The sequence below is a fragment of the Lactuca virosa genome, chromosome 1, assembly GCF_052849685.1.
Source record: "Lactuca virosa cultivar CGN04683 chromosome 1, Lactuca_virosa_CGN04683_v6, whole genome shotgun sequence".
NCBI classification, from domain to species: domain Eukaryota; kingdom Viridiplantae; phylum Streptophyta; class Magnoliopsida; order Asterales; family Asteraceae; genus Lactuca; species Lactuca virosa.
In genome coordinates, this window is record NC_136426.1 from 242,393,447 (window position 1) to 242,404,243 (window position 10,797).

A 10,797-nucleotide genomic window follows, 5' to 3' on the forward strand; every position below is an offset into this window, starting at 1 on the left:
AAAAACCATTCGAAACGGGATGATACCTTGAAAAATAGCCTTTTAGGGCCGAAGTCTCTCTATAGAGACCAAACCCTCCTTGAGTCGAAGCCCAAGAACCAAGACCGGAGTCTCCTTGAGTAGCCGCAGCCATCGAGCCGCAGCCATCAAGCCGCAGCCATCGGACCGCAGCCATCGAACCGCAGCCATCGGACCTGGAGCATCGCATCCGAACTTCGCCTATGGTCCCTCCTGACGAGCCGCCTACGGTACCTGCTCGGACCGCAGTCCCCTCCCCCTCGGACCCAATTCAGCGACCAAGCCACTCCGGTTCTAAGGCTGCTAAGAGCCGAAACCAAGCCCTGACTTCAGATTTGCCACTTTCCACCCGGTTTTCGACCACGACTCCGTTTTAAGCCCGTTTTTAATTATTTTAACGAGGGATTTTCACCCAAACTTATATTTTGACATATAAGACCCCATACATTCATAAATTCAACATATTTTTAGGGAAATCCTTAATTAAGAATAAAATCTCTGAAGTAAGATCTTGAGGTGGAGTGTTGACTTTACTTTAGTTTATGACACAAGCAACCACCCACACCCACTCCATGACCAGCCCACACCCCCCCACCATACCTGGTCATTCATCGTCCTTTTCCCATCATTTCCCAACCCCATTCCTTGTCTAAGGCTGAAATCTATCCTCTCTCCTAACACTCTCTCTCATTTTCTCATTCTTCCACCAAAGATTAAACACATTTTCTCTCTCAATTCTCTCACTAAAATTCGAGATTCAAGGGCCTTCTTCCAAGCTTTTCTTCCACTTTTGGTAAGTATATTCATCCTCCATATAATTATTTCACTTCCTTCTACTCAAATCATAGATATCTTACACAAACATCATCACATTCATGTTAGATCTTCGAACCTTCAAGGCATCTTCTTAGTGTTATTGAGTTGAACACTACATTTCTCCATCATCCATCTACTGAAATCACTCAAGGTGAGTTCATAACCCTTCATTTTCATGTTTTCTTCAAGTTTTAGGGGGGAATACAAGTTAAAACACCAAGAACACAACTAAACTCAAACAACAGCTTTCATCAGAAAAGTTGAGTCTTATTCACGGACTGTTTTGACTATCTTAAACTTAATATCTTTCAAAACTGTTTAATATGCAAATAGTTCAGCTTCATACCTTTACAATGACTACTTGCACATCTACATAGGATTTTTCTATGATTTATGGTGATTTTTACAAAACTGCCTATCATTTTAGAAACGAATTCGGACCAGTCTGTGAATATGAATATTTTAACACAAGTTAAAGACTTCTAAAAATCATAATAAAAATTATGAATAAACTAGACACATTTTTTGAACTCTCAGAATTTACGGATTCAGTTTTCGACTTCGTATGATTTTTCTATAACTTTTCTAAAACAGTGTAGAAAGGTCAAAATCTAGATAACAACTTATAATTTTCAACACACTTTGTAACATGTTGAGCAAAGTGTTAATCTTTAATGCCTTCATATTTTACATGTGTTTCTTGTTGTGGGATAATTGTATAACAGAAAATACTCACTGAATTGTAAGAATCCTCCATCATTACCAATAGTACAAAACAAGGCATGATAAACATATTTATATTTTGCTATACATTCGACGTACATAGAAAAGGGTGCTTATACACCACAAACAAACATACTAAACTATAATAGGTATAGTTAGGTTGCATATACATTACAAACATTTTGATAGACTATAATATGTATAGTTTATGTTCATTTACATTACGAACTCATTACAAAAGGTTTTCAAACAAAAAGGGGTACAAATACAAAGTACCGGATTCATACAAAGAGGGGTACAAATACAAAGTACCGGATTCATATAAAAAGGGCTACAAATACAAAGTACCGAGTTAATACAAAAAGGGGTACAAATACAAAGTACCAGGTTTTCATACGAAAAGGGGTACTAATACAAACTACCGGTTTAGTACCAAAAAGGGGTACAAATACAAAGTACCAGGTTCACACAAAATGGTTTTTATGATATTAAAACTATTTCATCTAGAATTGTTAGACTTCAGCTATAATTGCTAAGTGTATATGCTAGAGTTATATAAGAATCTAGTCATAATCGACTTAGAATTGGTGGGCCCGCCTTAGTTCCTGTTCCTTGTTTGGTTGTGGACCTACGGTAGACCCATTATATTTAACAGTTTATTTAACTTAAATTTTATATAACTTATATACACTTGACGATTCTAGAAGGAATCTACGGGTCCTTCTAGGGTTCCTTATCGCATAACATAGGAGCATTCATTCCACACTTAACTAAGAAAATATTGGATTTTCTGGAAATCATACTCTATCGCTTTTACAACGAAAACGGTTTCTTCCTCAAACAAAATTCTTATGAAATCACCAACTTAATTGTTGACACTTTTCAAAACTACTTGTATTCTTAGGAAATCAGTGAAACAGGAAAACATCAGCACTTTGAGGATGGGACGTTAAATCGTCAAACAGTTTATTTTGTCATCATAATGTAATTGATTTTGAAACATGTAAACATATACTATGGTGTAACCTTTTCAATTATATTTATGATGGTTGTATTTACTTTGAGCACTATTATACTCGTTGTTGTGATACTTTACATGAAGTCCTCCACCCCCGGACGTTTCCGCCATCCTTGGTTTGGGGGTGTGACACACGGTACGCGGGGCATCCGAAGCTTACGCTAGGCGTCTGAAGTGCGACGTGTCATCATCCGAAGCGAGCACCGTGATCAGCAAGCGACGGCCTAGATCATGCCACGCCATCAATCTCGCATAAGTTTCGCAATTTGTATACTCGACTTCTAAAATTCATAACTTTCACATACGAGCTTCGTTTTTGACGTTCTTTATATCCACGCGTAGGCAGGAACGTAACCTACAACTTTCGTTTAGACTCCGTCGCCTAATTTTGATTTATTTTAAAAGTTATATTCTTAACAGACCGGGACAGGGTTGTTCCGTTAAAAATTTATAACTCCTTCATCCGACGTCCGTTTTCGTCTGTCTTTTTATCGTTACGCTACTATTAACGAGATCTTCGATTCTTGTTTAGGCTGTGTCGGCTAAAAACCGCTCGATCTAATATTCGATCTTCGGGTTGTACACTGCTAAGCCGAAACTTCGAAAAATCATAACTTCCTCATACGAAGTCAGATTTGGGCGTTCTTTTTATGGACGCTCTCGGTTTAACGTTTTCTACAACATTCGTTTAGATTGCTAAGGCTAAAAGTCGCTCTATCGTAAATTCACTATTTACGTCTCCCGGTGCCGTGTCGGTTTTGTCGTGAAACTTCGACGGGTCATAACTTCTTTGTTATAACTCGGATTTCGGCGTTTTTTATATCCCCGGAATCCTTGTTTCGACCACTACAACTTTATGTAAAAATATCGGGTTTATCTCACACATTAATTTTGACGTTTATTTTTATTCTTTATTAATTATATCTTTATAATTAAGTATAAAGCACATAAATTCACATAATTCACATAATACTCAAATAATTCATCTTTATTACTTCAAAAAGAGTTACAATAGTTGACCTAGACTATTACATCATCTACTAATGCTTAGCCCCGAAACACGGGCGTTACACATTATGGTGGCGACTATGACTCCTGAGCTACAGCGGTTTTATGAGGACTATTGGCCTTACGAGATGTGCCAGGACTTGATGGAGAAGTACCATCAAAGTGCACGTCAAGAAAGGTATGAAATAGTCAAGTCACTCATAACCACCAAGATCCGTCATGACCCACCTACAACGCATGCCGAGATATATGGATCGTTTACTCAAGCTGAATGTGAACTTCGAATGACATACTCTTACACTCATTACCTCCTTGCTATGATCAGTTCAAAATGACTTATCATCTGAGCAAAGAGGAAGTTACATTGAGTAAACTTCAAGGCTTGCTGAGAACCGCTGAAAGTGGATTGAAAGGAAAAGGTGTTGAATCCACTCCTACTGCTGCTGTTCCAATCCTGGCTATTGGACTAGGAAAAGGGAAAAAGAGGAAAGCTCCCCCAAAGCAAAATTGGAAGGGAAAGTCTCATGATGGGTCTTCTAGTAGTGGATCCAAAGGAAAAACCAATTCTGCTCCCCCTGCCTCAGATCCAAAGCATGCAACGTGCTTCTACTACCAAGACAAGGGGCATTGGAAGAGAAGCTGCCCCAAGTACCTATAGGACATTAAGGATGGCAAGATCAAGCCTACCTTGGCAGGTATTTACACTATTTTGTCTAAAAATTAATCGCATTCTAATTCTTGGGTCCTTGATACATGATGTGGTTATCACATTTTGTAGCACCTGGTTCTTGGTACGTATTCTTTTATTTAAATCTTTGAGTATTTCGCATGTTTGGCCTTGGACTCGGCGAGTCGAAGGCTCGACTCGCCGAGTAGGAGCGGGAAGGGGCACGAGGTTTAAGTCGCGGACTCGCCGAGTCGGGTCCCGGACTCGGCGAGTAGCCTCTGTCTGGACAAAAACCCTAATCTGAGGGTTTGCACCCTATTTAAACAACCTTATGCAGCCCCCATCGCCCTTTTATGCTTCCATAAACCCCTCATATCAAACCTTAGCCGTTTTTGAGAAGATCTAAGACTTTTTGAGTGATTCTTGTGAGTTTTGACCTCAAGGAAGAAGGAAGAGCATAGAAGGATCAAGAGGGGACTGAAGGATTCGAGTTTGGTTCATCATTTGCAGTCTTTGGAAGTTATAAAGTCTGAACCTTGCTCATTCATTTGTTAGATCCCTCTTTGAGGTGATTTAGGGCTTTTATAAGCCATTTTTGGTGGCCAACCATGTTTGCAAACATGGTTGGGGGTTTGGGCTTCTGTATCATGTCGTTTTATGAGTCACAAGTCAGATCTAGGTTGCTTTCGCACCCAAGGAAGGCCCCATGCAACAAAAGAACCATTTTAGAGCCTTTTAAGCTCTAATGTCCCATGTATGCACGTAAAGTTTGTAACTTTACGTGCTAGATCGAGTCCAGGGGTTGGGATCTATCATTTGGTCAAGTGTTGTTCATCTGAAATCGAAGTTTTAGTGAGGGGATGAGACCGACTCGGCGAGTCCATTCTTGGACTCGGCGAGTCTAAGGGTTTTGCCCTTTCTGTTGAGGGTCAAAAGAACCCAGTTGAGTGTGGAAAGGTTTTAAGGGGGTCCCAGGGAGTGACCTAATGTTCTGGACTAAGCCATTGTGCTGGAAGTTCATGGGACTCGGCGAGTGCATGAATGGACTCGGCGAGTCCAAGGCAATCTCCTTAGAACTCGGCGAGTTGTTCATCAACTCGGCGAGTTGAGGACAGATCTGGTTCATCAGATAAAGGCCAACTCGACGAGTTGTTCATCAACTCGGCGAGTCGGATGAGTTTTCATGGGGCGTTCGAATGAGAGAAGAACTCGTCGAGTTGACGGCCCAACTCGACGAGTAGGGTCACGGATGAGGACGAGTAGAAAGTGAGGGACTCGGCGAGTTGACGGCCCAACTCGGCGAGTCGGGTCAACTGGAAGTTGACTTTGACTTTGACTTGACTTGGTTGGGGGTAAATGGTCATCTTACCCTAAGTATAGAGATCAGTTTCTAACTGAGTGTTTATGGGGTTTGTAGCCGGAGGATTTCCGGAGCAGCAGCGGACGGAGGTTTCCCGCACAGATTATCAGCAGCCACTTGTACGAGGTGAGTTACCTTCCAGTAGGGGTGGGTCTACGGCCACAATGCCGGCCCACCAATGAGGAGTATTTAGAAGATGATTGTCTTTGTGATAATTATCTTGGTTTGGTTATGAGTTATATCTGTATGATATGTTACGTGCATGATAAGGATAGTTTCCCTGATAGTGGTCCTTAGGACCGAGGGGTAGGTCAGTACCCGGATATGCCTGACTGTATGCTTATATCTTGTATTGTATGTTAGTGGTAGGGGGTGGAATAGTCCCCAGTTACCGGTTGAAAGATACCGATGAATGGTTACCGGTTGAAAGATACCGATGAATGATTACCGGTTGAAAGATACCGATGAATGGTTACCGGTTGAAAGATACCGATGATATTGTATGGTATGTGGTATGATGGGGGAACTCACTAAGCTTTGTGCTTACGGTTTCAGTTTTGGTTTCAGGTACCTCTTCGTCTAAGGAGAAGGAGCCGGCAGCGTAGCATGGCATCACACACACACATGATTTTCCGCATGGTGTTCTCTGGGATTGTACTCTGATATGACATTTGTTTATGTTGTGGGTTTCAAACATGATACTTGTTTTTTTTTTGAGATGACGTGTTTATACAATATTTTCTAATAAATGTTTTATGAATTAATTAATCAAAAATGAAATTTTTGGGCTTGAATTTTGGGATGTTACAAGTTGGTATCAGAGCTCTGGTTTGAGGGATTCGGACACACCCTCGGGGGTGTCTGGACTCAAACTGAGGGGCTAAAAGATTTGTACAATAAAATGGTTTTCTAAAAGTCTAAACGGAAGGGTTTTAAGAAAAACAAGGTGTGTGATGCATGCGACGACCGGGCTCAAGTAAGTTTCCCCAAGATACCCATACCTGTTATATTATGCTATATGGTTTGATTCGGAATTGCATGCTAGAATAGGACTAAGGATCTAGGAAGATGCCTTGTGTGCCTGATATATGATTCTGATAATTGCATGCTAGTTAGGGCTAAGGATCTAGGAGGATGCCTTATACGCCGGTTGTATGAGCTGTATGCTAGGACTGTTTAGTCAGCAGTAGGATGGCCTGTATAGGTTATGCCTGGTTTGGTTACTCGATGCACGAATGCTGCTTGCTTTGTGCTATGGGGGTCCTGGCCATTTCCAACTAACTAAGGAGCGGATATGTAACAGTATCTGCAAGTTAGTTAGGGGGAGATAATAGGGACTCCTAATGCAGCTGATGGCGGAGGGTAGGTCGGAGAGTGCCCTAGGGAAGCCTAGGATGAGGTCAGTGGAAAGGGTATCGGTAAAGGGACTTGGCGAAGTCGAAGCAATCCTTGAGGAAAGTACAGGTAGATGTGGAAGGTAGTATGGGCCCGTACTCGAATCAAGGAGGGCCTAGATGGAACCAAGGACCTTGGAGAGGGTGTTAGATCTCTCGAGTATATGTATGATCCTGACGTTTATGCGTGTATTTTCAGCATGGTGACCACACGACATGGAGCAGGAGGTTCCGGATCAGGATCAGAATCGGGATCAGGCTCGGGTGCAGGATCCGAGCGGGTTGATGACGGGTTGCGCGAGTTCATCGCGTCTGAGATCACGAGAGGCATCCTTGAGTCGACCCCTATCATCTTCGGGTCGATCAAGGAGGGGATTGTTGAGCTAATGGAGGATCGCCTCCGAGCATTCAGGAGTGATATGGCGTCTAGCCAGGTGGGCACGCGCACACTGTCCTTCAAGGACTTTTGTGGGAGTGGTGCGTCAGATTTCCATGGGGTGAAAGACCCCATTGCTGCCTGGAGATGGATCGCAGACATTGAGTCTGCGCAGCTGGCGAGCTTCTGCCCGGAGGGGTCGAAGGTGAGGTATGCAGCGGGTTGCTTGCGAGACAGGGCCCGAGATTGGTGGGAGTCAGTTAGTGACTCATTGGGAGCCTCGGCGGTTGAGGCTATGACCTGGTCGGACTTTGTGACCAGATTCAGGGTGGAGTTTGCGCCAGCAGTGGAGCTTCAGCGGCTGGCCAGGGAGTTCTTGGATATGAGACAGACTACGGAGACAGTGGCAGAGATCACCGCCAAGTTCCGGGAGAGGGCATTGCTGGTGCCCCAGTATGCGGGAGACGAGGATATGAGGAGGACCCGCTACCACGACATGCTACGAGATGACATTCGGGAGCATGTTAGTTTTTCGGCTTGCCCTACCTTGGATTCCATGGTTGCCAGGACTAGGGAGAGGGAGATTGATCTGGAGCACATCCAGAAGAGGAAGGCGGTAGATGGGCTGACGACCGGGGCTTCGGGGAAAAAGCCCAAGGGATCTGATGGTAGGCCGAAAGGCCAGGCAGGACGGGACCGCTGTGGGAAATGCGGTCGGTCACACGAGGGGGCTTGTCGCACTGGGCCGGGTTCGGGCTGCTATAAGTGCGGCAAGGTTGGGCATTTTGGCAGGGATTGTACTGCCCCCGCCCCCGCAGTACAGATGACAGACCTGATTTGCTTCCACTGCAATCAGAGAGGCCACAAAAGGGCCAACTGCCCGAGATTGGCAGCAGCGCCAGCAGCGGCGCCGGTCTCAGGGACGCCGCGGGTTGCAGATGGCCGGAAGGTCAAGGCAGAGGCTCCAGTGGTGTGGAGCCGAGCGTTTCAGCTGACAACCGAGGAGGCACGCGCTGCACCCGATGTGGTGACGGGTATGATTCTTTCCCTCTGATTTATTTTTATGACGTTTATGTTATTGATATGTGCTCTGTTTAGGATCGTTCCATGTGAACGGCATCCCGGTTCAGGTGTTGTTTGATTCGGGCGCTACCCGATCGTTTGTTTCTCTTGCGTTCAGCAAGAGGTTTTCCGAGTCTTCGGGTATGTTGGATTGCCCTCTAGAGGTAGAGATTGCAGACGACCGTTTGGTGCGAGCATCGACGGTGTTCCGAGATTGTGTGCTGAGATTATTCGAGGAGCGCTACCTGGTGGACCTGGTTCCCATACCTTTGCGGGGGAACAAGGTCATTATTGGCATGGATTGGTTGAGCCCCAATGGGGCAGCGATCGACTGCGCGCAGCAGTTGGTACGGATCAGGACCCCAAGTGGGGGAGAGCTGGTGATTCAGGGCGAGAGGCCACAGCGAGGACCAGCTTTATGTTCAGCAGCGAGAGCTAGGCGTTACCTTCAGCAGGGTTGCGCAGGTTATGTCGCCTACGTTATGGATACCCGGGAGGCGGGTAGGATTACGGTGGACGATGTGTCCGTGGTACGAGAGTTTGCAGACGTATTCCCCGAGGAGTTGCCTGGGATACCTCCGGAGCGACAGGTGGAGTTCAGGATCGACCTAGTCCCTGGTGCGGCTCCGATAGCCAAGGCACCGTATCGGTTGGCTCCTCCTGAGATGCAGGAGTTGTCTACACAGCTTCAGGAGCTGTTAGACAAGGGTTTCATTCGACCGAGCAGTTCACCCTGGGGAGCCCCGATTCTGTTTGTGAAGAAGAAGGACGGGTCGCATCGGATGTGTATAGATTATCGGGAGCTGAATAAGGTAACGGTGAAGAACCGCTACCCACTCCCGAGGATTGATGACCTCTTTGACCAGCTACAGGGAGCATCTTGGTTCTCCAAGATTGATTTGCGTTCGGGGTATCATCAGATGAGGGTCAGAGAGGAGGATATGCAGAGGACTGCGTTTCGGACGCGTTATGGCCATTATGAGTTTGTGGTGATGCCATTCGGGCTCACCAATGCTCCTGCCGCGTTCATGGACCTAATGAACCGCGTGTGTAGACCGATGTTAGACCGATCGGTGATAGTATTTATTGATGATATCTTGGTTTACTCCAAGACGCGAGAGCAGCATGAGGAGCATCTGCGAGAGGTTCTAGAGACCTTGAGGAGGGAGAACTTGTATGCCAAGTTCTCCAAGTGTGAGTTCTGGTTGCGCGAGGTGCAGTTTCTTGGGCACCTTGTCAACCAGAACGGGATTTCGGTGGATCCGGCCAAGGTGGAGGCCGTGATGAAATGGGAGGTTCCGAAGTCTCCATCTGAGATTCGGAGTTTCCTGGGATTAGCTGGCTACTATCGGAGATTCATCCAGGATTTCTCCAAGATAGCATTACCCCTGACCAGGCTAACGAGGAAGGCTGTGGTCTTTCGTTGGGGGCCTGAGCAGCAGGCAGCGTTTGAGGCTTTGAGACAGAGATTGTGCGAAGCGCCAATCTTAGCCCTGCCAGAGGGCGTGGAGGATTTTGTAGTATACTGTGACGCGTCCATTTCAGGTTTGGGCGCGATATTGATGCAGAGAGGGCACGTCATCGCCTACGCGTCGAGGCAGCTGAAGCCTCACGAGGCGAACTACCCGACGCATGATTTGGAGTTGGGGGCTGTTGTGTTCGCCCTCAAGATTTGGCGACATTACCTCTATGGGGTTCGTTGTACGATTTACACGGACCACAAGAGCTTGAGGTACCTCATGGATCAGCCGAATCTGAACATGAGGCAGCGTCGGTGGTTGGATGTGGTAAAGGATTATGACTGCGAGATCCTTTACCATCTGGGGAAGGCCAACGTGGTGGCCGACGCGCTTAGCCGCAAGGCGGCGCCGATCAGAGGTATCTGCATGCGGATGACAGTGGTGACTCCGCTTTTGGAGCGGATTCGGGAGGCCCAACAGGAGGCCATGAAGGAGGAACATCGGAAGAGTGAGCGTATAGTGGGTCAGGTTTCCTCCTTCGATTATGATAGACGAGGGTTATTGACCCTTCACCGTAGGGTGTGGATCTCTTATCATGGATGCGTGCGCCAGGTCCTGATGGAGGAGGCGCACAAATCCCGATTTTCCATCCATCCCGGAGCGACGAAGATGTATAGGGATCTTCGTCCCGATTACTGGTGGCCCTGCATGAAGCGGGACGTGGCATGGTATGTGGAGCGGTGCTTAACCTGCAGGAAGGTCAAGGCCGAGCACCAGAGACCGCACGGCAAGATGCAGCCGTAGGATATCCCGTTGTGGAAATGGGAAGCCATCACGATGGATTTCATCACCAAGCTTCCCAGGACTGTGCGGGGAGTGGATTCGATTTGGGTCA